The sequence below is a fragment of the Macaca fascicularis genome, chromosome 1 (genome assembly GCF_037993035.2).
Source record: "Macaca fascicularis isolate 582-1 chromosome 1, T2T-MFA8v1.1".
Taxonomy (NCBI): Eukaryota; Metazoa; Chordata; class Mammalia; order Primates; family Cercopithecidae; genus Macaca; species Macaca fascicularis.
The window spans coordinates 111,607,753-111,623,554 of NC_088375.1; the positions used below are offsets into that span (position 1 = coordinate 111,607,753).

The 15,802-nt window shown below is 44.2% G+C and overlaps 1 long non-coding RNA gene and 2 other non-coding genes across 3 annotated transcripts; 2 read left to right on the forward strand and 1 right to left on the reverse strand.

Annotated features, from left to right (window-relative positions):
• Positions 1 to 7,162: 7,162 nt before the first annotated feature.
• LOC135971421 (uncharacterized) lies at positions 7,163 to 8,235 on the reverse strand. Its single transcript, XR_010587604.1, has 2 exons — positions 8,172 to 8,235; positions 7,163 to 7,404 (listed from the first exon to the last, which is right to left on the reverse strand). It is a non-coding gene; the product is annotated as an uncharacterized lncRNA (long non-coding RNA).
• A 66-nt stretch (positions 8,236 to 8,301) lies between these two features.
• On the forward strand, positions 8,302 to 8,375 carry TRNAN-GUU (transfer RNA asparagine (anticodon GUU)). The gene has a single exon. It is a non-coding gene; the product is annotated as a tRNA-Asn (tRNA).
• A 6,039-nt stretch (positions 8,376 to 14,414) lies between these two features.
• On the forward strand, positions 14,415 to 14,578 carry LOC123570611 (U1 spliceosomal RNA). The gene has a single exon (XR_006694884.1). It is a non-coding gene; the product is annotated as a U1 spliceosomal RNA (small nuclear RNA).
• The last annotated feature ends 1,224 nt before the right edge of the window (positions 14,579 to 15,802 follow it).

A 15,802-nucleotide genomic window follows, 5' to 3' on the forward strand; every position in this document is an offset into this window, starting at 1 on the left:
AATATTCTGCTCAGAGTGTGAATAATTGATTTATATGGATTTAGAGGCCAGGTGCAGTGGTTCACACCTGTAATCCCACCACTTTGGGAGACCAAGGTGGTCGGATCACTTGAGCTCAGGAGTTTGAGACCAACCTGGGCAGCAGGGCAAAACCCTGCCTCTACAAACAATTTTTAAAAATTAGCTGGGCATAGGGCTGGGCATGGTGGCTCATGTCTGTAATCCCAGCGCTTTGGGAGGCCGAGGCGGGTGGATTATGAGGTCAGGAGATGGAGACCATCCTGCCTGACACAGTGAAACCTCGTCTCTACTAAAAATACAAAAAATTAGCCGGGTGTGATGGCGGGTGCCTGTAGTCCCAGCTACTTGGGAGGCTGAGGCAGGAGAATGGCGTGAACCCGGGAGGCAGAGCTTGCAGTAAATGGGGATAGCGCTACTACACTCCATCCTGGGCAACAGAGTGAGACTCCACCTCAAAAAAAAAGAAAAAAAAAATTAGCCGGGCATAGTGTGGCGTGTCTGTAGTCCCAGCTATTTAGGAGACTGACGTAGGAGGATCGCTTGAGTTCAAGTGTTTTTTGCTGCAGTGAACCAAGATCATGCCACTGCACTCCATTCTGGATGACAAAGTGAGACCCTGTCTCAAAAAATAAAAGCAAAATAAGTAATACAAGGATTTTGGTCAGTGTCTTAATATACTTCTTGCTGCAAACCAATGTTATAGTGGCATCTTTTCCCCCACTGGGGACCCATGTTAGGTTTTTTTTTTTCTTTTTTTTTAGACAGGGTCTAGCTTTGCTGCTCAACCTGGAGTGCAATGGCATGATCACAGCTCACTGCAACCTCAAACTCCCAGGCTCAAGGGATCCTCCTGCTTCAGCCTCCTGAACAGCTCAGACTACAGGTACATGTCACCACCCTCAGCTATTTTGTGTGTGTTTGTGTATGGGGTCTCACTATGTTGCCCAGGGTGGTCTCAAACTCCTGGGCCCAAGTTATTCTCACACGTTGGCCTCCCAAAGTATTGGAATTATGGGCGTGAGCCACCACACCTGGCCCATGTTGGCTTTTCACTTAACTTGAGGACAAGTTTGGTATTCATAGCTCCTAACTCCAATTTCCTCTTCTATGTGTGGGTTGCTTTGTGTTATAATCTCTATATACATATTTTTTGCTTGTCACTTATGATTTTCATTCTAACTCCACAGGCTTTCTTTCCAATTTATCACAATCACTGAAATAATGTATGTATATCTCTTTAAATACATGTAGTGGCCACCTAATTTGGAATGATTTATAAACTGTAACTATATGTTTGAAGCAGTTTTTATGGAACACTAATGATTTGCATTGAGCCAAAGCCATTGGCCTGAGGATATATTCTCAGACAGATCATGGTAAAAATCAAAGTCATGAGTCTGTGGTGGTTGGTGGTGATCAACAGCATTCCTGTGCAATGGGGTTTAGTGGGAGAGAAACTGAGGTTTTAAAGACAGGCATAGATAGACAGAAGAGAAGTGATCCTCTGATATACCTCTTCGCTTCCTATGTATCAATTCCTCCCTGGTTTTGTGAGACTGAGATAGGGAGACTCTTATGGAATATCTGTCCTTTCCCTTCAGCTGCCTGACTTTCCTGGGCTACTGGCCTACACATGTGTAACCATGGTCACCTCCACATTCATGACAAACAGAAGGAAGCAGGACCAACAAACTGCATACCCTACATGCTAACCTGAAACTATAGTGTTTAATAGTATTAGTTTATGAGATATATCAGAAGCTATATGATTTTAGTCCTTTTAAATTTATTAAGATTTATGTTAAGGGCTAGCATATGGTCTATTCATTAGAACGTCCCATGTGTGCTTGAGAGGAAGTGTATTCTGTTTCTGTTGAGTGGAGTATTCTATAGATGTCTGTTAGGTTATGTTATTTAAATCTTTTATTTCTTTATTGGTCTTCTGCATAGTTGCTCTATCCATTATTGAAAGTTGTGGTATTAAAGTCTCCATCTACTATTGTTAAATTGTCTCAGTATTTCTCTCTTCAATACTGTCAGATTTTGCTTCCTGCATTTTGAGGCTCTGTTAGATTCATGTGTATTTATAATTGTACTCTCTTCCTGATGGATTAACCCTTTTATCATTACAAAATATTCCTCATTGTCTTTGGTAACTTTTTTGTCTTAAAGTCTCTTGTTTATTTTGTCTGGTATTAGGATAATTGTTACTGAAACACCAGAGGTTTGACTTAATACTTGCTGCTCACTGCACAGAAAGCCAATCACTGAACCAACTAGTATTGCCAGGGAAAAAGGCTTTCATCACGTACCACAACTTAGGAGATGGGAGATCAGTCTCAAATCCATCTTCTTGATCAATGAAAATTCAGAGTTTAGATAGCAGGGAAGAAATGGAACTACATGCAGGAAAACAGGAATTACAGAGAGGTAAGAAAGAGGAACTGGTCAACAGGAAGCATGTGGTCACTTAGGCAATTATGATGGAATAAGGGGTCTGACATCTCATTGTCCAGATGTGGTACGCTGGTAAATTTCAGTTCTTTGATACTATCTGGAAGGCCGGATGGTTGCTTTCCTGAGAAAGGAACTCAGATAATACAAATGTAACTTTCTCAAATTTCAAGACTGAAAGGGTCAATTTCTATGTTTATTCAAAAGAAACCGTAAACATCAGTTCTAGGGGACAATTGGGTTGGTTTAAAACTCACTTCAGCTTTCTTATGGTTGCTGATTACATAATTATGTTACATTGCATGGCAAACAGATTTTGCAGATACAATTAAATTAACCTTAAAATGGGGAGATTATAAAGGTTGACTAATGTAATAACACGGGCCTTTAAAGTCTGGGTCTAGAGGTCAGAGGTCAGTGAACTAGGAAGTCAGAGAGATCCAAAATATGTTAGTGATTCAATGAGGAAGAAACCCTTCATTGCTGACTTTGAAGATGGTGAGAGTCACAAATAAAGTCCTCAGTCCAACAACTTCATAGTTAGTGCTACCTGCAAATATGAGCTAAGAATATTTTTAAATGCATTTACAATATGTGGTGAACAGATTCACATTGTCTCTGCCTACTCTTCTCTTTCGCTTTGTCCCTGCATGCTACTATGTCTGTCTAGATGGGGGGACACAAAAACCAGGCCTTTGTGCAGCTTTCTCTCCTCTCCTGGAATGCTATTGCTCACTAGAGCCAGATAGCACTGCTGAAGGTGGCTGAGTACAGGCAACTGATGGTGTTGGAAGCCATAGGTCCTTGATTAATTCAGCCGAGATTGCACCACTGCACTCCAGCCTGGGTGATCGAGTGAGACCCCGTCTTAATAAACAAACAAACAAACAAACAAAACCTGCCCATGAAAGGGGAAAGGATCAATAAATGGGTATTCCAAAAAATCAAAAGCCACACAAATATCAAGCCAAAATAAACTGATTCCCTGACTGGAAATTGAACCCAGGCTATGGCAGCAAAAGCACAGAACTTTAAGTACTGAACTGCAAGATAGAGCATTTTAAGGGTAGCTATGACACTAGCATGTGCCTTTCTTTTAACTTGATCTTCCATCAACTTTTTAAAATAAGAGATCTCTAATTTTTTTTAAATTCAAGTGTCTAATTTAAGGGATCCATCTTCAGTCCACTGGCAACTAGAATTTCCAATGGTGTAATTATTCCAATAGCAATGCAACCAAATAGCCTCTTTGTGGAAAGCCCAGGATGTCATTTTCCAGGTTAACTTCCTGGGAAGGTCATAGAAGAGGCAATCCCAAAGATTGCCCTCCAAGAGAAAAGTTCAATGTAAGGAGTAGGCCACAGATGGTTAAGGATGATACTTGCCTCCAGCAACCCACATATTTGTGGGGGCTTCTAGTCACAGACTTGTGAGTCTGTGATACCATGTAGGCCCTCTTGGGATTGAGCTTTCTTAGGACTAATCAGGCAATAAGAGTTAAGATGACAAAAGCCTCGAAGGGATGAGATTTCTTAAGACAAACCCCAAGAACTTGACATAGTCAGAACAAAAAGTGTGCTCGGGTTCCCAGCCATTTTCAGACAGGCCACCTACTATAACCTGAAAGTTACCACCTCTTACCAGATAGGGGAAAACAAGAGAAAATGCTCCCACTTGGTCACAAGTCAAGCTCTCAAGGGCATCAAATAAGATGAGAAGGAACCTCAACCAGTACCCTCTTTTATGACAGAATAACACATAGAGACAAAGACAAAGGAACAGACAATTTCTGGGAAGAAAGGGATTAAACAATTTGAATTGGTACCACAAAGTACCAAAAAGCACACCAGAGTCACTACACCCAAGACTAGTCACACAAATCCTTTTCTCCCATTAATCAAGATTTTGGAGAGGGAAAAGAAACAGTGATTTTTCCTGTCCACTTGATCAGATTCCACATAGAGAAGGAGGCTGGGAGCCTGGCTGGTAAAAATTTATTACCCTATGACAACTGATCAGATCCTGGGTTCTTCGCTGCAGCTTCCAGAAGAGCAGAGCTTTGCTATCCTGCTTACAGCTCCAAAACTGTAGGGGTCAGTGGAATCCCTCCCTCTTAACCCTCTGAAGTTTCACTCAAAAATCAAGTCACAAAAGGCAGATTAGTTGGAGAAAAGGCATAAAATATACTGACATGTACATGGGGAGGGCCACAGAGTGATTACCCTACCCTACCCATAATGGGATGCAGAAGCTTATATCCCATCTCAAGGTAACAGAATGAATGAGGGCTCAAAGCATGGCCAAAACCAGGTTCCATCAGAGTCAGTGGTGTATCCATTTATTGTGGGCAAGACAGGTTATGGGAGGCAGAGAAGAGGAGGCTTGGCTAGCAAAGTTGGTCTTAATATGTAAATGAAACCTTACAGGTAGCAGCGCTCAGAGAGAATAAACCCTAAAAGTTTCCTTCAGACCTTTACAGGTGTCAGACTCTCAGTTCATCTTTCCTAGATCTGGGCAAGGAAAGACTTGGCTGCATCAGTGCAGACTCCCTACATATGCAAATCTCCCCAACAAAAGATAACGTTGCAGGGCTATGTCTGCAGCTGGCTTTCTAAACAGACATCTCAAAATATGTCAAAGCAATGTATTTGGAGGTAAATTATTTTTAATTCCTTGATGTCTACATCCTGATGCACCTACCGTTTCAATGCACCATTGTTGGTGGCAACTCCATTCTTCCCTACACTCAAGCCAAAAAAACAGATTCTCCTTGAGGCTAGTCTTTTTCTCATAGCACACATACTGTTTTTCAGAAGAATTATGTTTCCTGTTTGGGTTAATTACAGACTTTGATCTGCCCAATCTTTCTCTTTCTTGGTCTCTGAATTTTGGCAAAGGAGTCTCCTGATACAGGCGGGATCGATTCTAATGATGATTCTCAAAACTGTCAGACTTATTTAAGAGCCTTAATCTCGGGGTCAGGGTTTGGGCCGCCTTTGAACCTTTTCTTTGGGCCTACTCGTCAAAATCAGCCTGGTCAGGCCTGTCTTCAAGGCCCAGGGTCAGGGCCAGGTCCTCCCGATGCTTCTTGAAGCTTCTCCCGCTGGGTCAGCAGCCACCCTCCCCTTCCCTATGATCTGCAGAGAAGCTCCAGGGGGCATTTATTCAATTTGCTAGGAACCCAGGAGGCGCAGGTGCGAGGTGACTCTGGGGTTCCCACCTCACCCACCGCCCTCCTTGGTCCTCTCGCTGTCTCAGGCAAGCAACAAAGTTCCAGGTGAGCTTGGGCGCCAAAGACACCCAACCAGAGAGGGACCGGTAGGGAAGGGCACCGGCCCTTAGTTCCTTCTCAGTAGGAATCCGAAAAAACTCTTGAAGAAATAGAACGGGAGAGTTGGAAGTAGATCAAAGGGAAAGAAAGAAATCCTAGGAGATTTCCCATCTGAAGGCACCACGAAGAGAAAGTCCACCTCCTCTGGGCCGGATCCTCACCTCACTGGTGAACCGAGTTCCAGTCTCCATTGGTGACCAAATCAGTTGATTTTGGCTTGACTCCTAGTGAAGAAGCCACGCTTTGTCCTCCCCTGTTTAGCTCTTGATCCTGAAGCACTTGATTGTCTCTCTCAGGCTTTCCATGGATTCCAGGGATGCAACTGAGAAGGTTGTTTTTAATGCACTTACTTGAAGTAAGAATAGTTTATTTTTGCAAAGAAAAAGGTTTCCTTTTGCACTGAAGACATTCAGATGTGAGGAAAATCACTCGGCTGGGGAAAGCAAATGCTGTTGAGAATGTCTCACAAACACAAATTACACGTCAGCAGGTAGGTTTGACTCTCAGGTTGGGCACATTTTAAGCGCACTGTTGGTGGAACTTAAGATGAATCTAGGACATTCATGATTAATATTTTTAGTTTTTTAGTAAAATTTAATATTTTAAATTTAAATACACAATCCGAAAATTATATAACCAGCACGAGAAACTGGCTTTATGCCATTTTTACAAACACAGGAAAGAAAGATGATATTATAATGACAATGCTTCATAAATGGCAACATTTTTTAAGTACCTAGAGAAAAAAAGGTAACCTAGAATTCTATGCAAAAATAAAATTTCAAAACTGTGAGTGAAATAAGGATACTGAAAAACATACAAAAGCTAAAGGAATTCACCAACCCATGCTACAAGAAATCTTAAGAGTCTTCCAAGCAGAAGCAAAAGGATACCAGATAAAAATGTGGGCCCATACAAAGAAACCAATATTGGAAATGGCATTTAGAAAGCATGTACTATATGTTTTCTTATAATTTAAATATTTTAAAAAATATTTGACATAATAAATAAAAGTAATAATAATCACAAAGCTTATAATAAATAAAGTAAAATTACATAACACTAGGATAAAGGTCAGAAAGGGAGGTATAATGACAATTGAAAGCAGACTGTAATAAATTAAAGATGTATCCCAGAAACCCTAATGCAGCCACTGAAATAAGAAAAGGGTAATAGCTAATAAAGCAACAAAGGAAAGAAAATGGAATGAAATAAAAGCTATTTTATTTCCACTATGCTGGAACAACTGCTCTCCAGGCCTCTACCCTATAGAAATATACCAGTGGGCAATGAGAAGTGTACAAGAATGATGACTGCAGCATTATTTGTAATCATAAAATAATAGAACCAAAGTAATTTTAAAGAGATATGAAAAGGGTTTTATTTATTTATTTAACAGACAATTGAACAAACAAACAATGGAAGCAAGTCCTTTGCAAAAAGGAACACAGAGGGTCATGATGATGCTACTCCTCCATGGATTTCAGGGTTCCCAGACGCCTAGGTTTCTGTCTAGTTCTGGAAGATGTTATTCTATGGGAGCAACAGGTCCTCGAGTTTGGGGCTCTTTCAGGTTCTCTCTCCATTTCCCCATTCTGCTACAATAAATAAACAAAAACAATTCTCACTTCCAGAAGATCCCACCTGTGCCTCTGCACGAGCCTTTCAGGAGGTCTGGAGGTCTGGTCCGCCGCTCCCCGGCTTCTTTCCCAGCTTTTGCTTTTCCCTTCCGCTGCTCCCGCCCTACGGTCCCACGACCCGACCACCGCCCAGCTGAGCCCCCGCGGCTCCACCGCGCAGAAGGTGCACCGGAGGCCCTGCCAGTTGCCCGCCCCGCGGGGGTGTCGAGAAATCAACGCTTTGTAAACAGAACTTCCCCATTGAAAAAACCTCTTGATTTCCACTCTTAGGGCTCTTCAAAGGACTGAAAGCTAAAGGCGACGATGGATTCATTCGGCAAGTCCTAGTCGTCCGCCCTGGTGAGTGCCAGACCCTGCTCCCCGCAAGGGGACCCAGGAACGACCCTCGCCACCATCCCTGCCCTGGTGGAGCCCCCGTGCGGAACACAGGATCCGAAGACTGCAGCGAAAGCTCCGCAGCGGCCCCGAAAGCAACTGGGCAGGGTGGGCACAGGCTCCCTCACTTGGTGAAGGCGGCACAAAGAACGGGAAGAACCATCCCGGGAGCCCGCCGGGTGTTCAGCTTCCCTTGGGACCCCAGGCTGCTCGGGCTGGGTCGCCGACCGGGGAGTTTCTGGGGGCTTCTGAAGCAGGAGAGGGGCAGGGCAGGCGAAGGCCATTCGGCTCTCCGTCTGGCTCCAAAATCTCCTAACGCGCAGGTGTCCAACGTGACCAGCGCAACTCACCGCTCTAATCTCTCTGGTTTTCCAAGGCCTTGCTCAGTCGTCCTGCCGGGCGGGCCCTGAGAATAAACGGGACAGAGGAAGTTTAGTGAGTGCGCCCTTCATATATCGCGTAGTAGAACTAGCAGTCCTTGTCTCTGTGGCGCAATCGGTTAGCGCGTTCGGCTGTTAACCGAAAGGTTGGTGGTTCGAGCCCACCCAGGGACGCTTATTGCAACTTTTAAAGCATTCACGCATTGACAATCACTAGACAAATGGGGGAAATGTTATCTTCCCTTAGTATCAAGCCACTAATTTATGACTGATCCATGTCGCGGGCCAGTCCCAAGCCACTAATTTATGACTGTTCCATGTCAAGGGCCAGCCCACCTTCCCAACCAGATTCTAAACCGGGTATCTCCTGAAATGGCGGGGTTACACCTGTGTAACACAGGAAAGCTGAAACAGAGACCTAGGAACCCACTTCTGGTGTGATAAAATTCTAATTCAGTCCGTTATACGCTTAGATGAGTAATTTACATGCCTCCATTTTTTCGTATTTTAGTAATAGGAGTCCAGTAGTATCTCCAGAATGTTACTGGATTTACTGATTGTTCTATCAATAATGTGACCAGTGGAATCAGTCATCATCATAGTGATCCTCTCCATCATTTTTGAAAACAGTATTTTTCCCCAGTTTGTGCATGATTTATTTAACCCTTTTCAAAATGTTTTTGTTAGCCAGGTGTGGTGGCATGTGCCTGTAATCCCAGCTACTCGGGAGGTTGAGGCAGGAGAATCGTTTGAACTTGGGAGGTGGAGGCTGCAGGGAGCTCAGATCGGTATACACTCCAGCCTGGGCAACAGAGTGTGACTCTATCTCAAAAGAAAAAAAATGTTTTTGGGATGAGGTTGGTTTCATGGTTTTAGGATTACAAAGAATGCTGCAGTCACTATTCTGGTACACATATCTTTGGTCATTGTGGAAATGTCTACACCGCAGATATTTCTATAGTGTAGAGAACTGAATGCACCATTGCTACATTATAGTGTTTATATAATGCTTCTAATTTGAGTACATTCTGCAAATGTATCTTTCACTGGAGCAATACCTAATAATATTCCAATATGAATATTTATAAGAGGAAACGTGCAGATGTGCAATTGAGTTTCGTGCCTCTCCATGGGGACCCTGTTCATAAAATGGTGGCATTAGCTATCTGAGAGTGGAGTTTGCAGCCCTCTGACATCAAAAGCTGAAGCAGAGGACATGAAAACCCTCACTGCACATCCTCTGTAGTCTGGCCAGAATCATTCCTAGGTCGGTGGTCTCTTACCAGGAGGAAATGCTGCTTGGCTGCTTTGTCAAAACCACAAAAGGCAGGGAAAGTATCAGGCTGCTGGTTGATAACAGTAGTGAAGCAAGTCTTTCCAAAGAGTTGGTTTGTTAACCCTTAGGGAAAAAAGTCCTAATTCTTACCAGATGGTGCCGTGCAGTTTCAGGCTCTTGGTGTCCCAAACAAAGAATTGTACATGACACATACAAAGCAGCAAAGCAAAACAAAAGTTTATTAAGTACAGTAACACTCTCGGAGTGGGGAGAGTGGGCTGACCTCTGGGAGATGAGATCAGTATTAGTTTGATGTACTTTGGGTCTTTTTATGTGTGATTTTTTTTTTCTTCTCTTCACAAGGATGCCTAATCTTTAGCCATTGTTCGCCTTTAGATTGATAGGTGGGTTGCTTAGTTACTTTGGCGCTTGTGTGCTTGCATGTTGCCTCCATCCCATAATTTTAAGTACATGCATGGTATGCAGTCCATATGCCTGAGTTTTAATGAGCTGATTATCATATAGAGTAATGTTAAGGATACTTTTTTTCTCGAATGCACATGTCTATCTCTGAGGAGCTGCCCCTTTACTGGTTTGGATCTTGCCAGCAATGGGGTCCTTGCTTCCTTTTTTTGTTTGTTTGTTTGTTTGTTTCTTTGTTTTAGACAGAGTCGCCTCTGTTGCCCAGTCTGGAGTGTAGTGGCGCAATCTCAGCTCACTGCAACCTCTGCCTCCCAGGTTCTAGCAATGCTCCTGTCTCAGCCTCCTGGGTAGTCTGGAGTACAGGAGTGCACCACCACGCCCAGCTAATTTTTTGTATTTTTAGTGAAGCTGGCGTTTCGCCATGTAGGCCAGGCTGATCTCAAACTCCTGACCTCAGGCGATCTACCTGCCTTGGCCTCCCAAAATGTTGGGACTACAGGCGTGAGCCAGTGCGCCTGGCCTTGCTTGCTTTTTTTAATCTTACTTTTTGTTTTGGCTGCTCAACTTCTGCCTTTTATCTTGCTTCTTGCTCTCCTGCCACATCTCCTTGCTTCTGTTTCTGCCTTTACTCATTCTGCCTTTATCCAACTTCCAATTCCCTCTGCTGCTCTCCTGCCTCATCTCATAATGGCAGTTAGGGAGGGAGGGGTTTTAAGGGGGCATGTCCGACCTCCTATCCTGTCACAGCCAGAAACAGCTTTCAAGGTTTCTCTGCGGTCCTGTCAGCCAAGAGGGGGTCGGTTCAGTTGGTTGTAGGGCCTAGGGCTTATTTTTATTTCTCAATCCTGACAAGGGAAGGCTGGATTAATGCAGATTCTCTCCAGGTGAAAATTTCCCCTACAAAAGATAGTTTTGCAGAGTTACTTCTGTTTGCTGGCTGACAGCCATCTTAAAATATGCCAAAGAAATATATTCTGGGGTAAAATATTTTGATTTTCTTCATCTATCTACAGCTTCACCATGCTGACAGCCTCCAGTCCAAGCATACCTGAAGCCTTTCTTTTTAAAAAGCTTTCCCACCCTTCTGACTGCCTTCAAGTCTCTGCCAAAACACAAGTAACAGTGACTGACTCCCTCCTATAGCAAACTCAGAATAAATAGCCTTTGCTTTTTTTCATTTGATTGGTCTTTATTTGCAGAAGCTTCAATGTAGAGTTGACAAGGACTCCATCTTTGACCAAACCTTAGTAGATTCCTCTGAGCCCTTTTCTCTATTAGTTCTTTGCTTGCCAAGTCCAGTTTTAGAAAAGAGTACTGTTGAGTCTAGTTTAGCAAGAGTCCTCCCAACCACCTTTGATAGCTAATCAAGTTCCTCTTAGTAATTTTCCATCCACTAACTTTCTTATCTTGCCAATTGGCTATAATCTTCAACTCTTCCTGCTGTATTTGAGGTTGAGCTCAGTTCTCTGCTGGTCTCTCTTGCCTACTGTAGTACATACAATAAAATGTGTCGCCTACTGTAGTACATACAATAAAATCTGTCTGATGTTTTTAACAACTGTCCAGTGTAGTCCCTCAGAAACTGCCTTTGCAAAATTCTGACAATAAGAGAAAGCTGACATGGCTGACTCCATCTTGGTTCTAGCCTCACAGGCTGGCTGTCTTTGCTCATTCCTGTGCAATTTCTCCCAAGCTCTCTTTGGGAAAAATTGTGTTTATAGTTTAAATCAGGGATCTGCAACCCCCAGGGCCACAAGACAGGTACTGGTCCATGGCCTGTTAGGAACTCAGCCGAGCAGCAGGAAGTGAGCTGCAGGCTTTGGAGCATTACCCCCTGAGCTCCACCTCTTGTCAGATCAGCATTGGCATTAGATTCTCATCGGAGCTCGGACCCTATTGGGAACTGCACATGTGAGGGATTCCAGATTGCACACTCCTTACGAGACTGTAACTAATGCCTGATGACCTGAGGTGCAACAGTTTCATCGGGAAACCATCCACCATCCCCTTCCATGAAAAAATTGTCTTCCATGAAACCAGTCCCTGGTGCCAAAAAGGTTGGGGACAGCCAAAAAGGTTGGTTTAAATGATAACCTTCCCCAAAACTAAATTACCCCTGTAAAACTAATGAAAGGCCACCAAGTTAGAAGGATGAAAGGGGCCTGAATTCTACTAAGATGTATGCCTTGTTAAATAATTATCAGCCGTTATTCCAGAGGTCGCAAGATTTGCAGCTTCCCCAATTACTGCTGTGAAGAACATCACTATTGTAGAACCTAAGATTGGCCTCTTGAGATGTCTTTTCAGGCTTTTGCATGTCTGACTACTGGATGGCACCATTTGGCCCGAAAATCAACCAGTCCCTTAGCCCCCACCCAGAAGCTGACTCAATGCGGGAGGGCCATTTTCCACACCCCTGTGATTTCATCTCCAACAATCAGCACTGCCCAAACCCTAGCCCCCACCCTACCAAACTATCTTTGAAAAACCCTTTACCTCCAAGCCTTCAGTGAGATCGATTTGAGTAGTAACTCTGTCTCCCACAGGTTGTGGCTGGCCTGTGTCAAATGAAACTCTTTACTGCAATGCCATGGTCTCCACGAATTGATTTTGTGTGTACAGTGGGCAGGAAGAACCCATCAGTCAGTTACATCTGCAGGATGGTGCCAGTTCTTTCCACAAAGGCTGGTCAGATACCCAGAAAGTATTTCTCCACTATTACGTGGACCGTGTGTCTCCCTGTCAGTCTCCAGGGAATGGGGCCTGGCTTTAGTATTTAGTATTCAGCAGTTACTATACTGTCACCTAATCCCTCATTTTCAATATTTTTCCATGACTTCCAGTGGCCTGACTGGCCACCATGCCACAGAATCTTTACTTTATGGTCTCCAAGGAGAACTCTCCACTCGATATTTTGTGATTTGAGCGATGGAATAGAATGTGATACTGGTGGGCTAGGGGAGGTCCCCGGACACTGGTGGGATCTCGACCCCAGCTGTGGTGTCCAGGCTCTTGACACCATCTCAAGAATGAAGTCAAGGATGAGTCCGCAAACAGTGAAAGAAGAGATTTATTGCAAAGCAAAAAGTACACACTCAGGAAAGGGGATTTTGGGCATTGTTCTCTCTTTGAGAGAGAACAATGGGTTCTGGGGTTTCATCTTGATGGATTACTTTAACCAAGGAGTGGAATATTCATGACAATTCCTGGATAAAGGTGGAGATGTCTCGGAACTGTGGTGCCATCCATTTTTACATCAAACATTGGTCTCAGAACTGTTATGGCACTGGTGGGTGTGTGATTTACTATGTTAATGAGCATAAAATGAGGGCCTAGGTAAAACCTACGTCAAATCCAGCACCACATTGTGTCCAGTCAGTCTTAGATAGCTTGGTCCACACTGGTTTTTCAGCGTCTTATGAGCTCATAGCCTTAAGTCAGGTAAATCTGCTGCCTAGAATTTGTTATCCTGTGACCACCCTGTATTATTTCTGTCTCAAATCTACTTGGAAATATTAAAATGGTCTTTGACTTGGGCATGCCAACTTTGCTTACTTCACAGTGTTTCTTGCGCCATAATCCAATATAAGAAAAGATGATCCAGACATTTGTTAAACATCTCAAATAAGATGTATCCCAGGTATTTGTGTCAAATTTGGATTATTTTAATTTTTGTCTTTGCAGAATATAAAATACTAACATGAAGTAAGCACTAAGGTCTGGAGATGGCTGTGCAAGAGATGACAAAGTCCAACACCACGTTTGAGAGTATCCAATAATCTCTTCTGGGGCAGCGTATTTTTCTACAATACTGAATTTGGAAAAAAACAAAAAAAAATAAAAAAAATAACTACAAGATTCATGAAACTGGACAACTGTCTTTATAACATTACCAGTGATAAAATCAGTAAGGAAGGCTGGTTTGCAGTCATCTGAGCAGTCTCTTTACTTTCATAAATATGGTTTCTCTCTGATATTAAACTGCTTCCAATTTCAAGCGAATGCTACATCCCAAGGATAAGGATGTGAAGAGAACCGGTTTCTTTTGTAATCCTAAACGTTCTAGTCTGCGAATTAAAAGCCATTATTTGAAGAAGGGTTCCCAACCTCCATCTGGCCGCCGAAAGGTTGCTTCACAACACAGGCTAACGACCAGCTTTTTTGAGAGAGCGCAGATGCGGGGGCGGAGGGCAAAAGCAGAGGCAGACGTCACTTCCTTTTGCTGGCTTCGCAGCGGGTTGGTCTGCTGAGTGGCAGAAAGGCAGGGACTGGGAAAGGCACTGTCGGTGACATCACAGATAGGGCGACTTCTATGTAGATGAGGCAGCGCAGGGGCTGCTGCTTCCCACGAAGGAGTTGCCGTGCTGTGGGAGCGGGTTCAGGACCGCTGGTCGGACCTGAGAGTCCCAGCTGTGTGCCAGGGCTAGAAGGGCTCGGGAGTGCACGGGGCAAGTGACCTTGTGTGTAAAGGGTGAGACGTATGAGGCTGTGGCTGGGCAGAGGTGCCGGAGCTCATACTTACCTGGCAGGGGAGATACCATGATCACGAAGGTGGTTTTCCCAGGGCGAGGCTTATCCATTGCACTCCGGATGTGCTGACCCCTGCGATTTCCCCAAATGTGGGAAACTCGACTGCATAATTTGTGGTAGTGGGGGACTGCGTTCGCGCTTTCCCCTGAGTTTTTTAGTTAAAAGAATAGGTTGTGTACTAGGTTTGTGTTTTGTGTGGCGTGTAAATGTTATTCTTATTGTGGAAGGCTGAAGAATGGTAAGTAACATCGATTCTCTGTCAGAGGAGAAATAAGAACTTTCAGCCCTTGCAACATAAGGTAACTACCGAGAAGGCTGCACAGCTCTTCCCTTTCTATGCGGGGCTGCCTTCTGCAGAGATTGGTCCACGGTCTCCAGTGTCTTGGGTTCTCACGATCTGTAAAAATCTTCGTGTTGTTCCCTAGCCCCCAGTCACCTTTTATACAGCTTCTGCTTAACTGCAGCCCCCACAGTAGTTTGTAGGATTTCTGTGCTAGGGGGGAATGCGTTCTCACTTCATAGAGCCAGGTACAAACTACGCAGACGGGCGCTGTTCTTTGGGAAGAAAACAGGGCCTTTGGGGCTCTTAGTGTCACCGCTGGATTGTATACATAACACGCTTACTTTGTGTAGGGGAACGGCTCTCCCAGCGCCCAGGTCCCTAGTGCATATTCATTGAGGCCCGCAGGTCAGAACCGCAGTCTCACTTGTCTTGGCGGAAATGCGCTGCGATCCTCCCTGAAATATAAGGCGGGAAGTTTTACGAGGAGCCGGGTCCTGTTTCCCTGCTGTCTCCTGCCGTTTACATATCTAGTCTTTCTTCAAACTTTATTCAAGTGACAGCTTCTTGTTTGATGTCTCGCTTCCACATCCTACATCCATTGCCAGGCAGCTTTCTAGATAGCACTCCCACCCATCCTTCCCGCCCCCAAGCAGCCCTTTCCCATTTCTGGCGCCAGCGTCCTCCCCCTTCCCTCTTTCTTCAGGCCCTCGCTTATCACCTTCATGGACAGAAAATACTTAGCTCTCTCTCAACCTGCGGTTTACACCTGCGGTTTACACCTGCGGTTTACGCGTCAGTACCCTGGCAAATTCCTTAAAACCTCTTCTCAAATGGCACTGTAAATTCATCTCTTTTTAACTCCCAGAAGTATCTAATTGGTTTTGTCCTTGTACTACGTGAATACTAGTATCCACTACAGAAGAAAACCCCAGGCCTAGCGATGGCGGTTCTGGGCATTGTGCCAGCCTCTCCCAGGGTATGTTTTCTGACCTCACCTACTTCTGATCAACTGAGGTCGGGAGTTCGAGACCAGACTGACCAACATGGCGAAACTCCGTCTCTACTAAACAAACAAACAAACAAAAGCCG